Source organism: Lepidochelys olivacea (genome assembly GCF_965140295.1).
Source record: "Lepidochelys olivacea isolate rLepOli2 genome assembly, chromosome: 1".
Taxonomy (NCBI): Eukaryota; Metazoa; Chordata; order Testudines; family Cheloniidae; genus Lepidochelys; species Lepidochelys olivacea.
The window spans coordinates 126935231-126962812 of NC_140411.1; the positions used below are offsets into that span (position 1 = coordinate 126935231).

The 27582-nt window shown below is 43.0% G+C and overlaps 1 protein-coding gene across 3 annotated transcripts in view; it reads right to left on the reverse strand.

The window, feature by feature from the left end:
* LOC311515178 (P2Y purinoceptor 8-like) overlaps positions 1–27030 on the reverse strand; it is a 41325-nt gene extending 14295 nt beyond the window's left edge. The window contains exons 1-2 of one of the 3 annotated variants that reach the window (XM_084618061.1): positions 26984–27016; positions 19908–19990 (exon numbers count right to left, since the gene is read on the reverse strand). The gene's annotated coding sequence lies outside the window, so the exon portion shown is untranslated. Of the gene's footprint in view, positions 1–13309; positions 13375–19907; positions 19991–26983 lie in introns of those variants that run through there. The other 2 variants (XM_084618063.1, XM_084618062.1) reach the window with 2 other exon arrangements.
* Between the last annotated feature and the right edge of the window lie 552 nt (positions 27031–27582).

Sequence of the window (27582 nt, forward strand, 5' to 3'; positions counted from 1 at the left end):
TACTTCATTGACAACTATGTATATATCCTTCTTAAAGGCTGGCATGTGTCAACAAAAAAACAAATTCAGGAAAATTCACGTTTTTTTTGTTTCGTGTGTGACAATTTACTGTACTACAATCACATGGTTTAGCTCTTTGTTTTTAAAACACAGCTGTTGTAATCTGACTGAGAAACAAGGTTTTTATGTATGCAGCGTTGTTGTAGACATGTTGGTGCCAGGATATTCCAGAGACAAGGTGGGTGAGAGACAAACTTTTGAGGTTACACAGGTAACACTCTGAATTAGTTTCCCACACTTGAAGAAGAGCTCTGCGTAAGCTGGAAAACGTAACTCTCTCACCAGAATTTGGTCCAGTAAAAGATATTTCCTCACCCAGCTTGTCTCCCTAAAGTTTTATGAGGCATTTTAGCAATTAGGCCCTGATCCTGCAAAGATGTTCACATGTGCTAAACTTTAAGCATGTGAGTAATCCCAGTGAAGTTAATGGGACAGATCCTCAGGTTGTGTAAATAGTGACAGCTCCATTGAAACTATGTGTCTAGGACAGTTTACACCAGCTGAGTATCTGCCCCAGTGGATTACTTACATGCAAAAGGTAAGCATGCACATAACTTTTGTCAGGATTGGGCCCTTCGTTATATTAGCCTGTGTTTAGGTCTTTCACAGGCTTTCCCTTCTTCTATGTATTCTCTAGAATATTTCACAGGTTGCTGCAAGAACTGTATCTGAGTCATGAGAATAGAACAGTTGCCTTTAGCCCAGAATTTATTCTGACATGAAAACAAGAGAATATTAAGCATCCGGAAAAAATAGTTTTCAGTTATATACCACAATCAGTGTATAAAATCAAAGAGAAGCATCTATCTGAGTTCTGAGTATAGGCCCGATCCAGCTTTGCTCGAAGCCCATAACTGTTTTGCCACTGCCTGCAATGGGGGAAGCACTGAGCCTCCTATTTGAATATAAATCAGTCAAATGAAACATGATTTGTTTCTTGCAGATCCAAGGCACACTAGAATAGTTGCATGTGAAAACCAGTCGAAACAAAATTGGAGTCCCAAAAAGGGTTTTATCTGCCTAACATTGATCACTTTTACTCTCTCTCTCTCTCCATATTTTTAACCAGTTTTATCCATTTTTGTAAAGATACATCTCTTGGTTCTGTAATGAAAATGCTGTACATAAAACTAAAAAGAAAATTTAACAAAGTACGTAAAAGACATGCTTTTTGTCCAACTGTTAGTAATTGTCCAGCACATATTTCTTACCATTCACTCACAGTTTACCTGTGAGACTGACTGCTTTACATAATCCAAAAATGCCTCCTCTTTATTTTCCTCAAGGCAAACTCCTGGCGTATGAGCCAAATGTGTCCAATCAATGTATACATCTGGCTCACACATGAATTAAAAATTATTCTACTGTTTGGTCAATCATCAGGATATGCCAACTCTCCCCCCCCCCCGAACAGGCTACAAAGTAAAATTACTACAGCCCCTGTGCAGGATCCCATGAGCTTGGTGAGATATAAAGTGACCTGGACTAGTTAATTTTCTTCTGTATCTAACTCTTTGCTGCTGGAAAGGAAAATTGATCAGGCTCCTTCCATAAGAGCTTTGGCACATGCAGAAGGAATCTGTCTATTCCTAGTCAGACTCCCTATGGGTGAGGGAAAAAGACCTCTAAGAGAAATGTATGAGAATATTCACCTTCTGCACTCTCTTACAAGGGGAGCACTTCGGAGGCAATATTCTGACCAATCCTGGAGAAAGCAGGGTGGCACAAAAATGGAGGAGAAAGTGATGAAAAATGCAACAGCAGAAGAAAAAGAAAAAAGAGCACATAAAAGAAGAGGAAAAATGGCAGAATTAAAAGGACTGAAAAGAATGAGTGGATACCTAAAAAGAAAAAAAAGAAGAAAGATAAATGTACAGAAAAGAAAGGAGACGAGATCTAAGCAGTAGGGACAGGTTAGAGAGAAACACAGATAGCAGAGGTAAAGAAAAATAGACCAAACAGTGGTCATCGTAACTCTGGTGCCCATTTGTTATTTCAACAGAATGTGTGATAATCTCTCAGTGACATGTGTACAACCCTGTTGAAGTCACTGCCCTACTGGAAATAGGTAAACGTGTATATTGGAGAAGTGTTGCTGTGAGAGTTAGACCCACACAGGGATTTCAAGGTGATACCACTTGGTAGAGTGCACTTGGAAGAGTGCATGCTCTGCGATGCTAATGTCCCTCACTATGATTTTGGACAATGCTCCCCCACCTTATTCCTACAGACAAGTGGTGTGTGCTCACTCTGCTCCTCTTATGTGATCCTCCCAGGCTATATAATTGCTGTTTTCCCCAAGGGATCTTTCACTGTTATAGCCCTTATCATGCCATAGCTTCTCCTTTTGTTTGTCACCCCTCCCAGTGTGAAGCCTAAGTTAGGGCCATGTTGCTGGCACTGTATTTTCTCTGAATGTTGGTCGATTACATATGGGTCCTATATCTGGTAAAAGTCCTGTTACTAGGGGAAGTTGCTATGTTTTACCATTAATGTTGCAGTTTTTTAGTTGGGCAGTCAACAGGATACCAACTGCAGTCATGGGACCCAATGGCTGACTGCCCTCCGGCCATGTCCCCCCCGTGGTGTTTGGTACACAGATCTCCAGGACAGTCATGTGCTGCTTCCATCTTTCTACATCTGAGCAATTCAGGGCACGTGCATTGCCACTGAACACTCTAAAGTAATAACAGGGATGACCACGGCTCCGTAATCTTAGGGGCTGCCACTCTTACATTTATGTAATTCCCACTGAAGTCAATGGCATTTTTGTGCTCACGACTACTCATATATAAAGTACAAAGGTGAGAAGCACCTTAGAAACAGATTGCAGTAACTAGCCCATCTACACCAACTGAGAAAACGGAGTGGGTTCTTCCAGCCCCTTTGTTGTTTTTGTTGCTCTTCTCTGAATTCCCTCAAGTTTGTTAATGCATTACCTTCTAAGGCATGTCTACACAGCCAGCACAGCGCTCTGAGCATGCATCCTCCCCTCCCAAGGCTTCAGAGCCCAAGCTCTAGCCCTAGGCGCAACTTCAAAGTGCTGTCTGCACAGCTATTTTTTGGAGCATGAGCTCTGCCAACCCAGGCTGGGAGGCTCACTCCTGTGCACTCTGTAGACATACTCCTAGAGGTGCAAGCAATAGCACATGGGAGGCAGAGAATGTGGAAAGGGAGGAGAGAGAAGGGGTTTTAACAAAAGCTCTTCTTGCTTTTTGACCTTTTATGCCTGCTTGGGCTAGCCCACCAAAAAGTAGACCCCAAGGATTCATAAAAATAACAGTGCTAATGTGCTGAAAGCACAACAACCCACTCAGTAATAGTTGTTCCATTCTCTTGCAAATGTGTTTTAGACAGTATGCAGAGTTATACAAGCCAAAGTTTCCTTCTTTTGAAAGCTAAGTGAAGGACATAAAGTTTCCTAATGTTAAAGTGAAAACCGTTCCTCAGTATTCCCCTTCATGCTCAAATAAATTATGCATATAAATCCCCTACAGATCAACAAGTGATTCTATCGCCCTTCTAAAATTTCCCCATTTCTTCTCAGAGTGAAAAATTACATGTTTATCTTAACTATAATATTCATTCAAGAGTCATAGGCAGAGCACAATAGTGCTTTATGGTTAGTTGAATTAATGGGGCTGATCGTGCTCTCACTGGCTTCACTATTACCCCAATGTTATGTCATTAATTTTACTGGAGTTAATATTGATGTCCGTAATGTGCCCAGAGTTTCTTGGATGACAGGTGCTATATAAAGCCTGGATCCACAAAAGTGACTTAGGTGTCGTGATGAGTGTCACAGCACCTAACTTTTAGGTGCCTAGAAAATCACAGGAAAACACTGCAATCCACAGGGCCCGAGTTAGGCACCCTAGGCTCCCTAAACAATGAATGGGGAGACACTGGAACCTCAGAATGGGATCCACAAAGCCTGCATGCTAGACAGGAAGCCTCCTAAGCTAGCCAATGGGAGACACTGACCAGAGGTATGTGTGCAAAGCCCTGTTCCCTTTCAGAGGCAAGTTCAGGCTGCAGGGAGGCACCTATCTCTGCTTGTGATTCACAAACTGGGGAAGGATAGATGTTTGACCACTTAAGTCATGGTTGGGGCCCAGTTTTGTAGGTGTGCTCAGGGGCTGCCTAACTCCACACAAAACAGCTTGGGGGAGGGGCAGAGGAGCTCCCTTATAACCTTTAGCCCAGTGGTCAGGGTACTCCCCTCAGATATGGGAGAGGAACAGTTTAAGTCCCCCCCTCTGCCTGATGAACAGAAGAGATATAACGGGAATTTGTTACCTTGCAGTAGGCTATAGTCATTCTAACTTTTTATCTGTCCCGATTAATATTTAATTATTCAATTATGTAATTAAGGTGGAACAACTTGAATAGGTGTGATTGAGGGAACCCCCATATCAGAATATTCCATACCCCAGCAGTTAGGGCGCTTACCTAAGAGTAGATCACTGTTCAAATCCCTTCTCCTTATCAGGCAGAGGGAAGACGTGAACTGGGGGTCTCCCACATCCTGGATGAGTGTCTTGGCCATTCGGCTAAAAGTGATAATAGAACCTCTACTCCTCCTTCTGGTTGTTTTGCGGGGAGTTAGGTGGCCTTTGACCATGCCTACTGGATCAGGCACCACATGACTTAGGTGGAGGAACACCTACCTTTCCCCTGGTACATGGATTGCTGTCAGGCTGAAGCAGGTGATAGACACCCAGATGCCCAGAGCTAGGCAGCACTTTACATTCTCATAGGCAAAAACTTAGGTGCCAAGTGAGTTTAGGTGCCAAAAGGATTAGGTAGCAGCTGAGTGGGAGTTTTGTGGGTCACATTGTACCTAAAAATAGGACTTGAGGATGTGATTAGTAATGCTTCTTTCTTTCTTCTTTTTTTGTTTGTTTGTTTGCAATCCTGGGAAAGTTAAAAAGAGGGATTTTAAATGTTAGATGTTATGATCTGAAGAGTGTAATTAATTTATCTCTTTATTTAAAAAATAGGAGGCAGTTTTTGGTTTCTGACCTTTGTATTTTGCAGCTGATGGGGTAGCAAACAAAAGAATTCTCATGCCTCAGTCAAGTCATGAAGAGCAAACCCACATTTTTAGCTTGCTGCAGTGTTTCCAGCTGCTCACAGATACAATCTGTGATCCTGACCCTCCTTTCTCAGGGTGAATTCTGATGTACCTGTTGGCTACTTTTATTTTAAAGTAACAATTACCTTAAAGAAACACAAAATGAGTCTATAAAAATGTGTCCAATTTTCCAATTATAGACACCAACACAAGGCCACAGAAACCTTAGAATGACTTCTGTGGGGTGGAAAGTGCGTTAGATGTATCTTATATTGAGTCAGGTCCTGAGAAAGTACTGCAAGGGTCTTTATGATGACAGTGCAGGTTGTGATATCATTTGGAGAATTTTTTTTTCTTTTTAAAATGTCCTCTCCCCTGTCCTCCAAAGAGGAGTTACAATGATTGTTGTGTTCCAGGTTAAAGGGAGCCTTTAAGTAATACTCTAATAGGATGATTCATGGCTGCCCTGAAACTTGTGCAAAGTAAGTGGAAGTCGATGTAAAATGAGACATCGAAGACCTCTGAGAATATCAAAAGATTGAATTCTAGTTCTTCCTGAGGCCTCCTCTACATAAATGGTTTGGATTCCACCCCCCACCCCCTTCTCCCCGCCCATCATCCCGTATAGTTACTGGATCATATAGGAGACTTTGCTGTGGAAGTCTCTTTGTTGTCAGGGGCCTGTTTCAAAGGGAATGGTTGCCCTGTAACCAGAATTCTGATGCATCCATCTAACCAGCCTCCAAAAGCCAGAATCTGTCCTTTACTTCAATGGAAACAGAGCTAGGCCAGTGCTGAGCACTTCTGCAAATCCTACTCTTGTGTCTAGCTGCTGTGAATGTATTCAGAAAGATCACCACTGTTTAGTGAGTCTCCATCTTCTTTCTTCGGGGGTCTTATCTTTCATGGTGTTTAATTCTTGTTTCTGTTTTACGGCCCACTCTTACTTCCTTAGTAGCCAATTTTGATGGGAGCAGAACAAACTCATAGTTCTATCATGCAGTAGGTGAAGCATAAGGAAATGAGTGTTCTTTCTGAAAACGTTTTTTAAAAATTTTAAACTCTTAATACTAGTCTTTTTTTAGTAAAATAACTCACTACTAGAATGAAGCATACAGTTTATCTGCTATCTAAAGTGTGTACGTGTGTGAATCATGAGAGATTGTTGTTATTTAATCTGATAACGAAGAAGAATGCTGAACTAAAGGGAGTAAGAAGATACAAGATTTACTATCCTATGTGGTAAAGAATTGGCAGAACACTACTTTGGTGGCAATCTACTGAAAAAGGGAATAGTTTGTACCTCATAGCTCAAAGGGAATAGGGATACCAAAAGTGGAGGTGGTAGCTATGCCACCAGATACAAATAGATGTGAGAGATCATGTATATATGGATTTTGCTAATGGAGAAGAAGGAATGAAGCAGCATTTGGAAATTTCCATAGATATCCCAGTGTCATTACTTTGGACTGCTGAAATAATGAAGATATGGGCTGATCGGGCTGTTCAGTGCTAGAAATTATATAGTACCTACATCCCCAAAGTAAAGAAAATAATATTCAGATATAATGGTAAAGGGGATTAAGTTTAATGGGAAATATATGGCTAAATCCCCTTCAATGCTTTTGATAATCTTAACCAAATCCCAAAAGAAAATCAATCTCAAAGAAAATGAACAGTCAATGTGAATTTCAGGAAAGTAAATTTAGAATATTCTTCACTCTTTTTCTCACTCCCCGACCCCAATAGAAAAGCAGAATTTCAGGCTTAAAAAAATCTTTTTTTTTAAAGGTAAGTTATAAATTCTATTTTGTGAACAAATCTAGGAAGGACATGTTGTTTGTTAAAATGTTTTCTAGAACTACCTTGCAGGTGAGCAAAGACAGAACATTCAGACGTCTTAGACACTAAAGATAAGGTGCAATGATAAAAAGCTTCTCCTCGCACGATAAGGAAAAAGGTTTTTTACGTTGGTACTTTCTGCTTAGACCAATCCCGCTTTCTTCCTCTTTCACTTCTGCGAAACTCTTTAGAAAAATATCAAAAACAAATGTGAATGTGGTTTACTCACATCAGCTCTTCCACCACTCCCATATCATCTCTACAGATGTTACCTCTATGCGACACCATAACCTATGGTACGTGCTTTGCTTACTTATAGACTATAATAGATTTTGACGCATTCTATCATGCTAATATATGGATGATGACACCACACAAAAATATGCTTTATTTTATTTACCAGTTGCACTATTTTGCAGTAGCAAATTATTCTCCTCTACCAAGGACAACTGGAAAAAAAAGACACTTAGAAACTCATCAACCAAAATGTATTTTTTTAAAAAGAGTTTATACCTTCACAACAGGAAATATTTTTAAATGGCCATGTGAATCACAAGACAAACCAACCACTTTCTGAACTGTGTTCATTCTAGTCTTCTATTTTTAGATCACATCATGCGCAAACTGGCTGCCTACTCTGTTAGTATTTTATTACGAGCAATACAATAATCTAGTGCTAGCACCATTGGGAACAGGATTTTATCTCATGTCTCTATAAATCCTGATTTGCCATACTAAATTTCATCATTTGTGGGAAGCGGAGGGTAAAAACTAGTTAGAGACTTATGACCAGAGATTTCTTTGAATTGGCACCCTCAGCAATTAAATTTAATTCACTACAGTGTTTGCGAGGAGAGTGATTTAGCAGCAGAGTTCCAGCCTGGCTTCCATTCCCTGGCAAAGGCAAAACAAACAAAAACATACACAAAAACTAAACACCCCCCCACCACCATGTTTCCCTCCTTTTCCCATGTATATCCATGAGAGTAGCAGCGTTGTTAGCAGACAACTTTGCACGTGCATGAAGTTGCTGTAGAGGCTGAATAATTCATGCATGATGACTAAACATTAAAGCAACTAGTCATCTTGTTGAACATGCCTACAGTGCATGGGCATCTATGAAGCACTAACCAAAGCTTCCCAAGTGCTGTCTCAGCACGCACTGGGCCCAGGCTAAAACCTTTGATGGATCTCTTCATTATCGCTTGTTCTAAATGCATGGTTGGGAATGAGGTGAAATCATTACAGGCCTTCCCAGATCTTTCTGTGGAAATACCCCTCACCCAAGTCAGTATCAGTCAATTGGAAGAGCCAGGAATCAGTTGAGAGCTAGTATGGTGTGGATGTCAAGGACAACTGGGATGAGGGTGGTCATGCCTGAAAGTGAGAGCCACAGGAGTGGGCCATTCCTGGAGATTAGAGCAGAGCCAAGCTAGATTCAAGAATCAGGACCATGGCCCATGCAGGGGCACAGTCAAGAGCAAAGCCAAAGGTCAGAGTCAGGGATCAGAAGCCAAATGCCAGAGCCTATGGGTGAGCCAGAAATTCAGTCAGGAAGTGAGATCAGGGGAATCAAGGATGGAGAACAGTCACCCCAACACATTGAGTAGCCAGCAATCTCTGGGCACTGCTAAGTCTATCCCTCCATCAATCAGGAAATGCAATCAATTAGGCAGCCCCTTCCACGATCAGCTGTGTCCAGTGTGTTGCTAGGAGAGTAACCCTGCTGCAGCCGGCACCCTGACTCTGGAGGAGAGTGAATGACTTTGGCACTCAGATAATCCTGACTTTTAGTGCTGGCTCTGTCACTGTCTTGCTATATGATTTTGGGCAAGTCACTTCTCCTCTCTGATTCAGTTTCCCCATCTAAACCAGGGGGATGATAATACTTGTTTATTTACTTCTCAGGGGTGTGTGAGGATTAATTAGTCCATGTTTGTCTGTCACTTTGGACATCATTGTAGAAGTGCTAAGTATTATTATTATAAAGAGAACAGGAAGCCTTTGGAAATTGCCAGCACATGTCTAGATAAGTAGCCTATATTACTAATCTGATTTGGTCTAGGAGCACTTATTGCTTGTCAGAAGATGAAGCCTTTGCTGTAATGCATTAGCTCCTTTGCTTCAGAAGCTGCTTCTGTTCTTTTATGAGTTCTGGGCAACCATCTAGTCATTTAATTTTTTCTCTGATAGATAGACAATGTTGTATTGAGTTTTAAAACTACCTCATACAATTGTAAATATCATTGACTGGATTCACTCTTGTGTATGCCAACTTCTGCCAGGGGTGCTAGGAATAACCCCCAAAGTAAGCAGCAGTGGGCTGGGAAAGTGTGGTGGCCAATACATCAGGCGAATGTGCTCCTGTGAAGCCCCTCGTAGAAACTAAACCCTCATGCTTCAAACCCTAATATATATGCATAACTCTAAGCATTTGAATAGTCCTGTTGTCTTCATGGGACTACTAACATTGTAAAGCTAAGTATGTGTCATGGTTTTTCAGGACAGAGCCTAAGGCTGCTCCCCTGCAACATAACCTTTGCAGATCCATGGAAGTATATTGAGTAACTCCATGAGGCAACCATGATGAAACAAGGCCAAGGAAATAATTCAGAAGTTAAGGCCAAGGTTTTCCAACATGACTAGTGATTTTTTGGTTGCCCTACTTGAGACACTGTAAGGGGACTGCTTTTCAGGGATGGGTGCTCAGTATTTTTTGAAAATTAGGCCTCTTTAAGGCAGTTCAAGTTGGGCACCCAAAAACAAATGTACCCCAAATCACTAGTCACTTTAGAAAATCGCTCTCCATGTGAACATAAGAACAGCCATAATAGGTCAGACCAGCTAGCCCAGTATCCTGTCTTCAGACAGTGGCCAATGCCACGTGCTCCAGAGGGAATGAACATAACAGGTAATCATCAAGTGATCCATCCCCGTCGCCTATTCCCAGCTTCTGGCAAACAGAGGCTAGGGATACCAGATGTGGCATTTGGAGAGGGGTTCTCAACTGCCCGGAGTGTAATAAACCACTTCCTGAGAGAAAGGAACAGGGGAATCTCTACAAACATTTCCCAAAATATTTTTCTCTCAGGTTTGTTTGTTGTCAAGAAACTTCAGGGTATAGTGAGATTTTCTGGCTGCATTTCTGTAGGCATCAAGTGCCTACTATTATACAACGCAGTGCAGCCCAGTTTCTGTTCTCACTGTATACTGGGTGGGGATTTTTGATTTAATAGGTTATTCACAACTCTTTCAGCAATTTCAAAAAGCCACATAACCTCACACCACACAAGTTCAATTGACAAGAGCAAGTTTTGGTTATCTAAAAGAAGTTCTTTGGAAACTTGGATGTATAAAGTGATTGTGGGCAGGGAGTTCATAGAGTTCCGCTCCATACATTTCTGTCAGGGAACATCCAAGGAAGCAGCTGTCAGTTTTCCCTCCAAGGACCAACGACCCTGGGGGGTCCACAAAAGGCCAAGGCCATTCAATGGAGGCACAGTGCCTCTGCACTGGCTCTGGAGCCCAGGAATCTCCTTTTGTTTCCTGGCAGCATGGCTCCATCGGAGCTGTGCTATCAAGGCTTCCCCAGAAGGAGATGCTACCAAATCCCCTTAAAGCAGTGGAGTTGAGCAGTGGTGTATTATCTTTCCCTGAGCAACTCTATAGTGTGCCTTCCTCCATGGCCTGCCTCTCCCACAACTCCTGTGAAAACCTCAGGGGTCCCAGGAATGGGAGGCCAGGGCCATGGAGGCAGCTGTGCCTCACCCTTCCACATGTGGCAAGGAAGATCTACACATAAAGGCCCCTCTCAGCACATGGATCTTGGAGACACAACATGGGCCAAAGAGCCTGTCTTTGTAAGGGTACGGCACCTTTAAGACTCCCACCCTTTGTGCTGAAGGAACACTTTGTACTTTCTTAGCAGTACGCGCAGTCAGAGTGGTACTTGGTGAGCTGTTTCCTGTTTCACACACTGTCCCCTTCATGTGTTGTTTGCCCACTTTTATTTATTATCAATAATCTGTTAAATTGACGGGCTTTTTCTGTAACTGCTTTGTCTCAGTCTCTTCTCCTTTTAAGATAAAGTTCTCTGACAGGTGAAGATCACCCCAAGCCAGCTGACCAATCCTTCCAGGTAATGGTGCCTTAAACATTTTGGCTGTATCCGCTGCCAAGCGCTCACAGGTATATAGCCAGCCCAATAGGTACATGGGTTGGGGAGGAACACTGCCTGATTCCTCTCTCTCTCAATTGCACTTCTGCAAGACTGGGCAGAGTTTTTCCCGTAATGGCAGGAGAAGTCACAGAACAGCTGGATGATGCTCTTTACTTAGAATCAGAGGTCTCAGTTCTCCTGCCCCTACGTTTTGGAAGGAGGCAGATGGAGAAGCTGGTTTGCACTCCTCATGTTTTTAGGCCTGCAGGGACTTGCCCAGCCTCCCATGTAATTTAGAGCAGCCTGATGGGGAGCAGAGAATAACTGTAGTACGGTGCATTGCAGTTATGTTCCTGCTCCATCCCTGGCTTGTCCCAGTACTTAATTTGTGCCAAGGCTGTGCCCCGGCACCTCTAGGCTTGGTAGTTCATAGCACCAGCACCTCTGCGCTTGCCACGTCACTTATGAATGTAAAAAATATTGCTTGATCCCCAGCATCTCTTTCATTACAAATTAAGCACTGGTTGCCCCCTCCCTATCCTGACATCCTTCTTATGCCAGATGCTGGGAGCAGGGCCAGTATAAAGTGCTTACACCAGCTAAGGAGACCATCTGTATAGGGAGTATTCCAGGAGGTCTATTTCTACCCCTTCAGGGCCTATTTATGCTGCCAGATGAACATAAAGGGGACTTAGTACAAATGAAAATCAGGCCCATAGGATCATACTGTAGGATGGATCAGTGAGACAACTGTGAGCCTCATGAATCATCTGTTAAAGAGAATTAGATGTATGGAAGGCACACAGAGCAGCAGCTGCGCAACACACCAACCCCAACACAAGACCTCAGATGTCTCTTGGTGTCTCTTGCAACTTCCTGTCATTACCCACACTACAAATTCACAGGAGGAGCAAACCAGTATGTGGCTACACAAGGTGTAAGGAAGATAGTGGAGAATCAAGTCACTGTTAAAGGCATTTGGTGATATATCTGTAATACTTCCTATGATAGCATTAAAAATGAATGATCAGGAAAAGATCCCCTGACAGAGAATGCAAAGTGACTTCTGGATAAAAGCTAAAGAAAACCACCTTCCCTGCCAAACCGTATTTATTAAGTCTTCACACTCCTTCTTCCTGTCAACTATGAAACCAGCTGAAAAAAGTAGCACACACCCACACACGCATTAATGGTGGAGAAGTACAAATGATCTATTCATAGACCAAAGCCAGGGAAGAAAAGGGAGACCAAAAGGCTTAATTATGGAGCCTGAGAAACAGCAAACCAAAGAGTTAAACGGAAAGGAGGAGAAAGGAGGAAGTAGTGGTTGAAGCAATCTGCAAGGCAGAGGAGGGGGTCCATCCTATTTAAAACAAAGTGCACAAACAACAGGGGAAAGTATCCAGAAAAAGTAAGTTGATTTTGTCATATTAGTGAAAGCTGTGATGGCCACTTTGAAACCTGAAGGCCTCTTGTTTATTCAAAGAACAGGTGCCAGCTTCCCACCCATACCTCAGCCCTTAACTGAAGGGACCATTTCTAGCAGCAAAGAGATAGTTCAGTTTGTATGGTCTTTCAGTACTGGTAGAAATTATTCTTATTTTTATTTTCATTTATACATTTTGCTTTTAGATATAATAATGAACCAGTTAGGATTGTTAAGATGCTGTATAACTGACGTAGGCACCAGCCATCTAAAACAGATGGGCATTGTCAAAGAGACAAATGTGAAGCACTTTTAAAGTATAAGGGGGTAGCCGTGTTAGTCTGTATCCACAAAAACAACAAGGAGTCGGTGGCACCTTAAAGACTAACAGATTTATTTGGGCATAAACTTTCGCAGGTAAAAAACCACTTGGTTTTTTACCTGCGAAAGCTTATGCCCAAATAAATCTGTTAGTCTTTAAGGTGCCACCGGACTCCTTGCACTTTTAAAGGTGTCTTTGCATGTTGCTGTTATGAAGAGGTCATATTTTCTCGTAAGCAAAACTATGCAATACATGGCCTTGTCTCTGCTAGAGAGCTAGTAAATGCTCACTGATGGTGAGAGTGGCTCGGCAGCAGCAGTGTTAACATTGGGAGCCCTAATCTAGACATCCTGGTTTTAACACTATGTTAAGAGTATTAGACTTTTTCAGAGCAAATCTAATCAACACTTTGTTCATTTTTACCTTGTCTGTATGCTGAGCTTCCAAAATTGCTAATTGCAATGCAGCGGTACCAGTGTTAGCAGCAATGGGAAAGCTGTAGGAAATTTGCCTCGGTTAGACAAGATTCTAAGGAAAACAGAGAAAAACAGGGCTGATGGGTAACAGAAGGAAGGCCCCGAACATGCAGATACTTAGGCACCTACTTAACTTATGCGCATGTTCAATCTCATTGAGTTATTTAGGTTCATAACTGTAAGCACATGCATAAGTTTTTGCAGGATCATGGCATAAAAGGGAACAGACAGTGGTTGAAGTCCATCCTACACTGTTTGTTTTTGATAGAGACAAGGCAAAAGAAAAATACTTAGACTGTAAACTCTTTTAGACAGGGACTGTTACGTGTTTGTGCAGCACCTAGCACAATGGAGCCTGGACCTGGTTAAGGCCTCTGGGGGCTACTGCAATGAATATTTTAACTTCCATTATCAAGGGACCATGTCTTTTAATTAGAAGTCACTATGACTCTTGTGCTATATTCTAGCTTTGCATTCCTACCACTTCAAAAGGAGAGTTAATGGTAAGTGGTTTAGCTATAATGAGAGGAAATACAGTCACTGAGGAGGATGTCAAACAGCAGCACAACACCAAGGGTAGATTTACGCTTCGCACAGAGGACTGACTGCCGCTTGGGTAGGAATTCTGCGCTAGCTTTAATGTAGCTAGCGCACTAAAAACTGCTGTGAAGACACTGCAGGGCGGGCTCCAATGCGGGCTGGTAATGCAAGTCTGTACCCAGTGTTCCAGGTGGGCTTCCACAGCTCGCTCTGAACTCTGCTCTGCTGCATCTGCACTGCTATTTTTAGCCACGCTAGCAACATTAAAGCTAGCAGATCTATGCCTCCCCAAGATGCAATCACACCTCTGATTGCCTAGTATACAGACCCTACATGACATGGTGACGGTACAGAGAGAAAGTGAGAGAGATAAGGGCTGAATTATTTTCCCAGTGGACTCAGCGGGAGCTTTGCCACTGACTTTGGTGGAACAGGGTTGTCCCCTTCAAAGCAAGATTCTAATTTCTTACCTAATATTTCTTTTCTATAATCAAGATTTCTGTTATTACACAACTAATTAGCCAAGCTAGTTGGGTAGTTTTACGATTTTTATTTGCCTGCAGGTTTTCTCTGTTGTACCTGAAATCAGTTGTTATATTTTATCAATCTGACGGTTATGCTTTATGATTATTATTTAACATTTATATTGCAATGGTGCCTAGAGGCCAACCAGCTGGGGCCTCCTTGGATGTCTACACTGCAATGAAACAGCCCCACAGCCTGAGTCCTGGGACCCTGAGTCAGCTAGCACAGACCGGCCACGGATGTCTAATTGCTATGTAGACATACCCTAAAGCAGGGGTCGGCAACCTTTCAGAAGTGGTGGGCCGAGTCTTCATTTAGTCACTCTAATTTAAGGTTTCGCGTGCCAGTAATACATTTTAACGTTTTTAGAAGGTCTCTGTCTATAAGTCAAGAATATATAACTAAGCTATTGTTGTATGTAAAACAAATACGATTTTTAAAATGTTTAAGAAGCTTCATTTAAAATTAAATTAAAGCGCAGAGCCCCCCAGACCGGTGGCCAGGACCCAGGCAGTGTGAGTGCCACTGAAAATCAGCTCGCGTGCCGCCTTTGGCACGCGTGCCATAGGTTGTCTACCCCTGCCCTAAAGGGTCCACGGGGCACCTAAAAGGCAAGGACCAAGCAGTAAAGGACAGTCATGTACACATATCCTCACTACTAGAGCTGAAACTAAAAGTGCTAATTGAGATGCTAGTGTTTTCTGATCCTTCACATAAGCCATCAGACACTGTCAGGTGATAACATTTGTTCTCTGACCACCTGGACTGGACTTAGAGGGGAGAGGCTCATTGCTCATTATAACAACGTTGGCCATTTAGAATTATTTTGAGGTATTATTTGGAGGTTTAGGGGTGGGCCCTATAACCTATTTTGCAAGGGGAAGGTCCACCATAGGGGAATCTCCACAGGGTAACACTCATGGAGATGTCCTTCCCCAGAGCTACAGGTTTACAGTAGTGGGCCCTAGCTGATGTCACAAAGAGCTAAAGCTGTGAGTTTATCATCGGGATAATTTGGATATTTTCACTGTCATTTTTTAAATAAAAATGATATCAACAAAACTGCTTTTATTTTTCCTCTGGGCATTCCACTGAAAGTCAGTTTGTTGCAGGCAACAAGTTCATCAGGTCACAGAATCGTAGAAACATGGGGCTGGAAGTCTTTGCTGCCTGGATACAAAGGGCTGTAAAATATGGTCAGAATTAATGAGATAGTATTAGATGCCACTATAAAACCCATCTGAAAATGAAGAGTCAAATGCAGCTTGACACACTGCATTCCTTGCACATGGCAGCTCCATTTTGTGAATACTCACCGGTGAGCATGCCTAGCTCCCATTGAAGTTAACAGGAAGTAAGGGTGCACCACATTGTACAATCAGGCTCAGAGCTGGCTGCAAAAATACCCTTTATGTAGACCTGTGACTTCTATTTCTCGCACTCGTCCAGCGTGTATGTTTCTGGTCTGTTCTACGTGAGAAAATGTCACATTTATTTATGACTTCTTTCAGATTTACAAGGCAAAGTTGAAGCTGACAAAATATTGGTAGTAAATTGATTTGTTTGTAGGAGGAGGAAGGCTCTACATGGTGGCTAGCCTTGCTGCTAGTCCAATCCATATATATAGTGGTTGGCAGTGGCAGGCAGGTACCACATTGAAAGCATTTCTGAGTGTAGGCTTGAGGGCTATGGAATCTTCTGATGTGGGACTCCCACAGCCTCGCCTATTGATTGCCTATTTATACCTGCCACTGGAAATTTCCACTACATCTGTCTGAAGAAGTGGGTATTCGCCCACAAAAGCTTATGTTCCAATACGTCTGTTAGTCTATAAGGTGCCACAGGACTCTTTGCCACTTTCTATTGAAGTTGTTCCTCTTTAATTAAATAGTTAAATATTCATTGGGACAGTGAAAGAGTTAGAATGACTTTATAGCCCAGTAGTTAGGGTACTTGCTGAGAGGCAGCAGATACCTGTTTGAATCCTTTCTCTTCATCAGCTGCAGGGGGCACTTAACTGGGATTCTCTCAGATCCCGGTGAGCATCCTAACCATTGGGCTAAAGATTTGAAGGTGGAGTTAAGTGCCCTCTGAGCAAACCTACAAGATCGGGCTCCACAGGCAACTTAGGCAGAGGAGCACCTAGCTTCCCCCAGGTTTATAGCTTGTTCCAGGGCTTAGGTGGGAATAGATGCCTAGACACTTAACGTGAATCAGCAGGGCACATGCCCAGAGGCAGAAACGTAGGTGCCTAGGGAACTTTTACTGCAAAAACTTAAGTGCTCAGTGGGTTTAGGCACCTCTAGGGTTAGGCGGCAGCCAAATGGGAGGTTATGGATCACAGTAGTGCCTAAAAACTGGGCTCAGGCTCCGAAGTACCTTTATGGCTCCCACCTTTAATCAAACAAGTAATCCCACTGACATCGATAGGAATAATCATGTGAGTAAAACAAGCAGGTATTGGGCCAATACAGCATGTGAAATTGCCCTGGGTACTCCTTGTTCTCTCGAAAATATTTTAGTGTCCACAGGATACATTTGATTTAATTTAATGAAGTGAAAATGCTTTTTAAAAAATGCACAGTTTGAGACCCCAAATCTCTCAGAGGACCCTGCACCCTGAATTGTGATTTCATTTCAAGTGAGAATTTGTCCAGCTTTTTTACTGCAGAAGCTGATGAGATCACTAATGCCCATTGCAGAGCAGGGAGTTGCTAGTTTGTCCTGCTAGAGGTGTTAGGTGATGCCATTAGCTCCTGGAGTTAAAACACATGACCCAGAAGTCAGATCTTTACATGGAATTAAAGGAGGAACTGGCTTTCAGCCATTTTGTTTGAAAATGTATTTAGTTGTCATTGCTTAAGCCCAGGCATGTATTCAGTTAATGATTTTGGCTCATCAAGGGGTTTTTGTCTAACGTATATATAAAGCAGTTTAGTTCACTTTATGGCCCTGGTCTTACGCCCATTGAAGTCAACAGGAATTTTGCTTTGTTATAGCACCCATCAGCTTTTGCTGACTCGAACGGTGATTGATCTGCAAAAAGGATTCTGAGGAGCTGTGTATTTCTGTGGACTGTAAAATTGATACCAACTACTCATTTGTGGTCATCAACATTGAAGTGACCTATAGGGAGGTTGCTTCTAAAAATGTAGATTCTTTATTTCCTTTCCTTCTGTGTTGGCAAAATGCCACACTGATTTCACTGGTGGGCACTAACGAACCTAGAGTGACAGATTTAAGTATTGTAACATCACTAACCATACAGACTGTGTGAAATGTTCTCAATGACTTTTGGAACCTTGCACAGTTTCATTCATCCACTACTAACCATTCCCTTACATCCTGTCCATAGTATTATCTGTGTCTTGCAATGCGAGCTGTGCTATGGCTCCCTGAGTTCTTTACAATCAGCCTGGAAAATCGCAGTATTCTTTGCAGTTGTCTGCTGTTGCTCACCATTTTGCCCTTGGTGCACTTCTGTAAGCAGATTCCTGTGCCTCTGTAAGGTATCATTGTGGTGGGGAATTGTGGACATGTGCCAGGGCTCTTGGCTTTCCACTTGGCGCCTAGATTGGCATGTGAGGGTTGGGGTCTGTGTTGCCTCTCAATAATTAATCAGGTTACCACAGACTCATACTACTATCATGGGGATGAATCCAGCTCCCATTAAAGTCAGTGGAAAGAGTCCCATTCACTTCAGCTGAATCAGGCCCATGTGTGGTCTTGCCAACCTAGGTCATGTTCAAGGTCACTCTGGCAGCACAGATACTGCCTTGTCCACTTGTCTTCTATAACTATTACATATAAATATCTATATTTAATGAAAATTAAGTTTGCAGAGTCAGGTGCTCAGAAGTTAGGAAATGCCAGGTTTAGGGCTGTCCATGAAACCTCTAATGCACATACACAAGGGAGCCAAATTATGATCACATACTATTTTTTCTACATGACTGCTGTCTCATTCAGTGCATATTTATGGATGGTGTCAGGTAATGAATTAGGGCTGTGCTGTGCATTGGGACATTTTATGTGGGTTCCTTGAAACTTGAATTCTATCAGTTTTCAATATTTCTTTTAATTAGCGCTGATAAGGAACAAGATTTTTCCATGCCATAAAAAGAATCCAAGGTTTGGAAAAAAAAAATCTTTCCATAGTGGAATGGGAAAAAAAAAACCTTGGAATTTGTCACAGAATGGCTGCCTAGCTCCCTAGGCTCCAGCATGAGCCTAAATATCTACACTGCAATTTTATAGCCCCACAGTCTGAGACCCACGAACCCGAGTCAGCTGACACAGGCCTACTGCGGGTGTTTTATTGCAATGTAGACATACTGAGAACACAGGAGAGAGAATCTCCAGCTGTCAGGGTATGTCAACACTGTAATGGAAGCCCAGGATTAGTGGAACTCAAGTTGGTGGACCCTGGGTTAGAGAACAGAGGGCTTGAGCATCTACACTGATTGGTTACCGTAGGCTGAGAATTTCTGGAGCTGGGCCGCAACCTGGGGCTTCAGCATCTTCACTGCAGAGAGCTGGGTCTAACCAGTTATATCTCAGATTTCCTAGTGCCCTCCCCGAAATGTGTTCGTGCCTAATGCCACAGAGTCCCCTGAAGCCTAGAATGGAGCGTGCGCAGTGTAGACTCTGGAGAATTTAGCTGACAAACTTCTACTGGGCTTGTGTGAAATGTGCTTTTTGGAAGAGCATAACTTGGCTAGATCCAGACAGATTTTCGTGGGACTGGCAAAAAGGCACGCCCCTGACACGACGGTGAACCTCTTGGCAAATTTCAAGCCCCTGCTCCAAAGCTTAGAGGTGCTAGAGTCTCTCAGCAAAACAACTGTAAACATTTTCTAATATGTTAAACTACGTATTTTCCCCTAACCTCGTTCTGAGATACGGCTGAAACATTTCTGCTGACATTTTCGAAAATATATTCCCCAAGAGGCAGACACCTGGCATGGAAGATTTCAGTCTGAGTGGTTGACATTTGGCAAAGTTATAAGCAACTGAATACTGCATCTTATAATGGGACATGATAGGTTACCTTACTATAGGTGCCACTACTATTGCAGCCTATACCTATGAGAATTGGCAGGTTTTTCCACACCTCTTGGTGAGGATTGGTGTTGGTTCATTTGAGTACACTTTTCACCATTGTAGACTCAGGGAGAACAGGATTGTGTCCAGTTGAGTGTTAAATGTTTACTTTCAAACAATGGAGCTTCCTCCTTTCTGCCTGGGAGATTATTCTTCAGTCTAATTGAACTAATTATTTAGAAATTATTTCTGACATTCAACCTAAATGAGCCCTTTCTTAATTTCATCCCAATATACCTATCAGGTGCTCTTGAACATTCTCTCACTCCATCTGTCACCGGAGCTGCCCAATCTAGGTAATAACAGACTGCTACAAAACACAACACTTTTCATCTTAAAACACAACCGTATGAGTGCAAAACGTTGGTCAGACTTACAGGCAGTTCCCTAGGGAATTTTCACCTGGTCAGTGCTGGTGCTTCCACACTGTAACAGATTTTAATTTCTGTACACATACGAGCTGCAAAAAAGACCCAAACAACAACAACAACTTTAAGAATATCATATTTCAAAATGATCAAATCTCAAGACATTTCTCAAAAACAACGAGGGGTCCAGTGGCACCTTAAAGGCTAACAGATTTATTTGAGCATAAGCTTTCGTGGGTAAAACCCCCACTTCTTCTTGCATCTGAAGAAGTGGGATTTTTACCCACAAAAGCTTATGCTCAAATAAATCTGTTAGTCTTTAAGGAGCCACCGGACTCCTTGTTGTTTTTGTGGATACAGACTAACACGGCTACCCCCGATACAAGATATTTCCCAGTTCACACAAGCACAGATAACACGATCATAGTTTTCAAATGGGCTAGCTAGCTCAAAACCATTTATGGGCCAGATTTCCAAAAGTGCTTATTCAGCACCCACAACTGAGGCCAGATTTTTAGAAGCACTCCCCTCTCTTGTTCTTTTGCACCTACCCCTTTTCCAGATTATTTCCCCCCAATGCTACTAGATGTGGGTTTTCATTACAGTAGTTGTTTGTGTTCAAAGTGTTTAGTCAAGGGTTGTGTGTGTGCAGGAGGGGAGTTGAAGAGAGGGGTGGAAGTCTGGCATCCCAAGGTGGGCAGATGGAAGGTTGTGGTATGTGGTCTGCGGTGCACAGTACTTGTGGCAAGGGTAAAGTGTGTGTTTCTGAGTAGAGGATGTGACATTTTGGGAATCTGTCTGTACAACACATGAATTCTGTGTAAGATTATGAACTCTCTATGTATCGTTACCAAACTGCAAACTATCTTGAAGGTGCTGTTGCCTCATTTGATGGGAGATTAATAATATTGCTTAGATAATATGGGTTATAGCCTCACCAATTAATCTGATCAGAAGATAATAAGGTTCTTGTCCCAGAATCAGGCTACACAGAATTTGCAGGGACCATCGGGATGTCTGACTAGGAAACTCACACTGAGAACAAAAGGCAGCTTTAAGCCTATTACTGAGATAAATGGAAAAGTAATGGAATAGCAATCAAATAATAATCAAATAAAGAACCAATTACAAAAGCAATAATATTGTTCTAGCAGTACAGATGGTACTATATACTATAAAGACTTCTCGATTAATATACTCACACCTTCCTTGAAAACCTGGTGATAAGAGACAAAGGACCAGCCTTGCCCCTGGCATGTCAAGAGAGTTCAATGGTCCAGGTTCCTCAAGTTTTGAATGAGAGATGAAGACCATAGAAGAAGCTAGAGCTAAAAGCTATAGAAAGACTACAGAAACTAATGTAGAGTTTACTTAAAACTAACTATTAAGAACTAACAATGACGAACTAACAATAAACAAGCTGAACTTCCCCAACATGGTGGGTTGCCCCTATTATAGGGCCTGATCTTTAGTGCCCTCCTTCCATGTCCAAAGTTAACTTCCTCACCCACAAAAATGTTAGGGTACACTTTCTCTATGGGCTGGCATGTTCATGTGTATTAAGACATATTCGTAACTATTAGAGACCATTAGCTCATCCTCACCTCTGTTGTTTCTGTCCTGTTTTGGTTATTTCTATGTTCTTTGTGATGTACCTGTTAACTCTGAAAAAGTCCATGAACTTGGGTGGCCTTAACCACCAACTTGCTTTGACTTGCCCACTTATCTATGTGAAAGGTCACACACATATATACTGTATGTTTTAGCTCTATCTAAGATAAAGGTCTCGATCATATGTATGTTAACTTGCTTTAGCTTAACATACAGGATGTTGCCTGTAGGTTCCTTGAGTTACAGTTAAAGTACTCTAATACAAACGGATAACCCTATTATAAAACCAATAGCAACCCTATAATGTGGCAAATGATCAACTCATAAGAAAAGACATATATGCAAGCAAGCAGGCTAGCTCTATAGGCTACAGAGCAACCTTTTGCCTTCTCTGTTGTCTCTTTGCCTCCATATTAGACAGAAATTCCAAAGGCTGGTGGCAAAAGAATAACAATAGAAGTTAGTTGACTTAGCTTGCTTCTCTCTGAAATGTCATAACTCTAGAGAATAGGATAGTGCCTCCCCAGAAGAACCAGTTTGTCTGGGGAGAGGTCAGTGGATGTATTTGGGATCTTTGGCCACTTTTAGCAGCTCAAGCTGACAGGAGCTCATATAGCCTTAAGATGCAGGGAAAACGCTGCTTGCCTGACTTCCTGAGCCCAGATGGTCCCCCAAGGACTCCCAAGGGAATGGTGAACTAATGAGGGGCATTGCAGTTAGGGTGTTTTTGTTGTTTTCTAAATGATCCATACTCTCTTGTGCTTTGTTAAGTAAAATAGCAAGAATGTGTTAAATGCTGAGCAAAGTCTCTCTGTGTTATATTCCTCTCAACTGCCACGTGCCTCCAGAGAGAGGGAACTGTAAATGAGAAGACTCACATCTTGGAGTGGAGTTCTGAGAGAGGATGTTTTTAAGTAGGGGGGAGTCTGAAGGTTCAGCAATGAGCCCAGGGGCTAGGCAGCTGGACAGCGGGTTCCAGCTCCCAGAAGGGAGTGTTAGATGCTGGGTTGCACTCTGAGGGTGTGCCTTGGGATCCCAAGATTGGGGTAGTGGCTGGGCTTCATTCAGACTCCAGAAGCTTAATACACCCTGGGGACCTAGGGGCTGAGTCCTTCACAGCAATCTGCTGGGTGGCCTGGAGGAGGTGCCGTATCAGATCTGTGACAATGGCCTACAGACTATGTACTGTTAGGTGGCTTCCCGTTTCACTTGCCTGCTTTTTTGTGGGTTTGTGTCTGTAGCAATTCTAAATGCTTCACAGTGAAGATTTTGTGTGTGTTAATTTTCTAATTACTTCAGTACTTAATTGGGCATTCTGCAAGGGGGCCTGTGGTGGTAGAAGTATCAAGAGTCCATCAGCAGCTGCACATGTATCCATAGCAGGTACAAGATAAAATATGATAGAAAAATGTAGCCTTGTATTGAAAAAGGGTTTGTGTGCCTAGCCCCCATACATTAAGTTTCTGGGCGCTCTACTCCCATCCATCAGCAATGTGCATAGGGCATAAACTTTCAGTCATAACAATAAATAATGGCTGACCCAACATTTCTTTTTTTTAATGAGCTGCGCAGGACCCACCTCATTACCAAGTTTTGTGGAGGTAGATGATGGCTTTTTTAAAAAGAAATATTCATCAACAATGAAAAGTAGGTTTTTCAGCCAGAGGCCTCAAAGGTTGCCCATTAAAAATGTATGAAAAATCTGACAAAAACTACACAGACAATTCAAAGGGCCTCAAATCTAACCCTGTGAGAAATTTCTTTTAGCAAAAAAATTGGAGCGCATTGCTCATTTTACGTCCATTTTTAGAACACAGTCCTAACTATGAAGCTACTACCAGGCTTCCTTCATGTAATAAATGACCCAGAAAGCAAGCCAGCTTGACTTTCAGAATCCAAGCAGTTTTCAGGGCTGGTGGTCAGAACAAACAAACAAGCTTCTTTTTACTTGTAAATCCAGCACGTTTGCTCTGGAGCTAATTGCGGCACAATAAACCTGGAACCCCATGATGCCATTTTTACAGAGTCACTTCTCGGAGTAGAACCGCATTTTAAAACTGTACTTAAACAGAATGAAACAGTTTTGGACAAAGGCAAAAGAACAGGAGACAAAAAATATGGCAACAAATCTGAAGGCTCCGAAATTGAATCAAAACTGTAGTACTAGGAAATGGAACCTGGCCTCCTCCGTTTCAGTTTAAAACCATCCTTTTATTTGTAAGCAAAGCAAAGAATACGGAATGACTGAGAGATAGTAGCCATGGAACTCCACTATGCTATTTTAACAGCCCTTCTCGCCTACCATAGGGTGCAAATCCTCACTGAGAGGCCATAGGAGCCCTGCTCCCCATGTTCCAGTGGAAGTTCTCCAGAGAGAGACCATGGGAGGCCTGCTTCATGAGCCTAACAACTGAGCTTCTCAAAGAGATATTGCTGGGGCCTGGTGGCTGGGTGTGTTTAGTTTGGAAAAAGAAGATTAAGGGGGAGACATGATAGCCATCTACAAATATTTGAAAGGCTGCCATAAAAAAGATGGATAAAAATTGTTCTCTCTTGCCACAGAGGCCAGGACAAGAGGCAACGGGTTCAAACTATGGCCTAGCAGATTTAGATTAAATCTCAGGAAAAACGTCCTATCTGTAAGAACAGTAGGACAATGGAACAAACTGCCTAGAGAAGTCTTGGAAGCTCCTTCACTGGGGGTTTTCAAAAGGAGGCTGGGTAGCCATCTGTCTTGGATGGCTTAGACACAACAAATCCTTCATCTTGGCAGGAGGTTAGACTAGATGACCCTTGTGGTCCCTTCTAACCCTATGGTTCTATGATTCCCCACCCTCCTACCCACACATGGTTTATTGGTGGGGGCAGACCACACTGGCAATTTCTCTTATAAATCTTTCCATTTTTGTCACTACAGCTAACCTACCCCTTTCTCCTTTTGGTACTCTTTCCAATCAGGGGCATGCACAAGGGTGGGGGGCGGCAAGCAGAGGCACCCCCCCCCCCAGTAATTGACAGCAGCCCTGGGGCCCTGGCGGGGAGAACAAGTTCCTTTGGCCCTAGGGTTCCAGTGTTGAGAGTGAGGTGCTCCAGCCCTGGGGCCACAGCGGGAAGAACTGAGCTCCTGTGGCCCGGGGCCACAGTGGGGGCACAGAATGTGTCCCCCAAAGGAGTGGAATTTAAATTTGTTTGCACCCCCCTGCTTCCAACCCATATTCCTGCACCAGACAAGAATACTCATTCTGACCAAGAATATTCTGGGCAAAATTTTTAAAGACCCTCAACTTGGCCTCTCATTTTTGCACTTACAAGCTTTGCTGAGAGCAAAATTGCCTGCACAGTTAATTGCAAGTGTAGATGATACCAGGTAAAATTGTCACAAATACTTGGAAGTATCTTGAAAAGCGCTGCAGAAAGGTGTAGGGTGCAGCTGGAGATGTGGATTCAGCTCCAGGCTCCCCACCAACTTCCTGTTTGACCTTGAGCAAGTCACTTAGCCTATCTCAGCGTGTTGACACTGCAGCTGAGACTGAGCCTCCTAGACCAGGTAGACAGATTTGCGGTGGGTGAGGGCTCATGCTCGCATGCCAGAAATAGCAGTGTGGATGTTGTGGCAATGACAGAGGCTTAGGCTAGCCACCTGAGCTCAGACCCAAGGGCCAGGTTGAGCTTGAGCTGGTTGGCTAACCTGAGCCTCCGCTGATACTGCAATGTCCACACAGCTATTTTTAGAGCACTAGCATGAGCCCGGCTAACACAAGTCTGTGTACCCAGGCTGGGAGGTTTGCTCCTAGCTGCAGTGTAGACCAGAGGTCCCCAAACTGTGGGCCGTGCCCACCTAGGGGGGCGCAGAGAAACTGTAGGGGGGCACAGCTGGTGCTGTGGTGGAGAGGGAGCACCACCCAGCCTCGTTCCTGGCCCCAGCCTTAGCTGCTGGCCCCAGCTGCTGGCCCCGCACCTAGGACCCCAGCTGCCGGCCCCGTGTCCAGGGCTCTGCGCCCAGAGCCCTACTGCTAGTCCTGCGCCCAAGGCTCTGCCCCCGGCCCCGACTGCCACCCCCATGCCTGTGGCCCGGGCTGCTGGCCTTGGCCCCTGGCCAAGGCTCCACTCCTGGTCCTGCCTTCAGCTGTGGCCCCAGCCTTGCCCCCCTTACCCATGTCTGCCTTCTGGAGCCGCAGCCCTGCTCCCGGCCCTGGCTTCAGGGGTAAAGAGGGGTGTGAGGTAAAAAGTTTGGGGACCACTGGTGTAGACATACCCTCTGAGCTCTGTTTCCTGTCTGTCTGATGAGGATAATAGCACTTCCCTTCCTCACTGGAATGCTGTGAGGTCAATACATTAAACACTGTGCGGTGCTCAGATTCTACAACAAGGGGGTTGAATAAGTACTTAAGACAGAAGCGTCTTAGGAACCCCATTGAAAGTTGATGGGACTTATGTTCCTAATTCACATGGGGGCTTCTGAACCTCTTATCTAGAATCTATGTAGGTATTTTTTCCATTTATAAAATCCAGAAGGTGCTCATTCGAAAAGGCAGGCACAGTCAGGTCAATGTCTAATGCTACAACTGATTGTGGGCAGGGCAGGTCCTTTTAAAACATTGGCCTACAATAGTTGAACATTTCCAGGAATCATGGAATAGTGATAGGCTGGTGGCATCATGCAATTATTATAAGTGCCCTACAAATAACTTTTTTTGAAATGTGGAAAACCTTTCATATAGAAATAGTATATTGCGAAAGACAACAAATACAACATGCAAAAGTGCACTGTGCTACAAGAAGACTTCCATCTGGTGCTAGTCTGTCAGAGTTCTGCTTTTATGCTGTGAGGCAGTCACCAAAAGCCCGTGTGAAATTATATCTTTTTATGGTCTGACTGCATATTTATGATTCTTATTGTGTGCATGTGCTCATGCTGTAAACTTCACTGCAAATGTTTTGCCCGCGCAGTCTCAGAATGACTATAAATCGCAACTCTGCAAAGGTTAAAGATACATATCTAGTCCAGATTTACAAAGAAATTGGGTACAAAGTTTATTCATTTGGGTTTCTATCAAAGACTAGAAGCTGATTCTCTGCTTTTATGATGTCACTTGGAGTTCTTTACATCTTTCACAGTTCTTCTTACTAAAAGCAAAATTTACACTTGATGCCCCTTTATTCTAATAGATTATTTGAACATCTTAGCTGTTTGTCCTACTACAGTACCTGCGGCAATAATTTGGACTGATTGCAAAGTTACCCTTTTCTAATATGCTGTCACTTTAACCCATAAAATAATCATTTTATTTCTAAATTGTCCAGTCATCAGTGCTGCAGACATATATCGCTCATTATTTTTCAGTGATCATTTTGGACTCTTTCCATGAGTAAAGAATATGGCGGGAGGAGGGAAATAAGCCAATCTATATTTCACCTACTGAAAAACTACTCTAAAAAAAGAGCATGAAAAGGAAGTGAAAAGTTGTCCTTACCTGCTCCAGTGCGTATGGCGTAGCATGAAAAGCCCATAAATGACAGATTGTCTGTTAGAAAACATCTTATGTTGGTTACTCCTCAGAGCACAGGGCTCAGGAAATGACCACATATTTCTGCAACGGTTAGTTGTTTCCTCACTTTGCAAGTTGACTGTTTTGATACACCCCTCACGTTTTTTTTAAGTTCAGAAAATCTTTCTTCGTCTCCCAGTAAATCTGTTTGGTGTCTGATGGCTGTGCTCTCCCGCTGACTAGTTTCACAGTGAGAATGTGAAGCTTGCAAGAGAAATGGTGAGCCTGACAACATTTCCACGTAGTAAAAGGAAATGGAGCTTCTAAGATGTTTTCTGCCCTAGCGTAGCAAGTGCACAAACCGTAGAGGGAAAATAGTAGAGTAAAATTTTCAGAGGCACCTAAGTGACTTAGGCTCCTAAATCTCATTTTCAAAAGAGACTAGGGTACTTAGGAGCCAAAATCCCATCCTAAGTGCCTAAATTCCTTTTGAAAATGAGATTTAGGCTCCTAAATCAGTTATGTTGCAATGCTGAGCACAGGCATGCCCAAATACCTTTAAAAATCTGGGCCTTGGTCTAGAA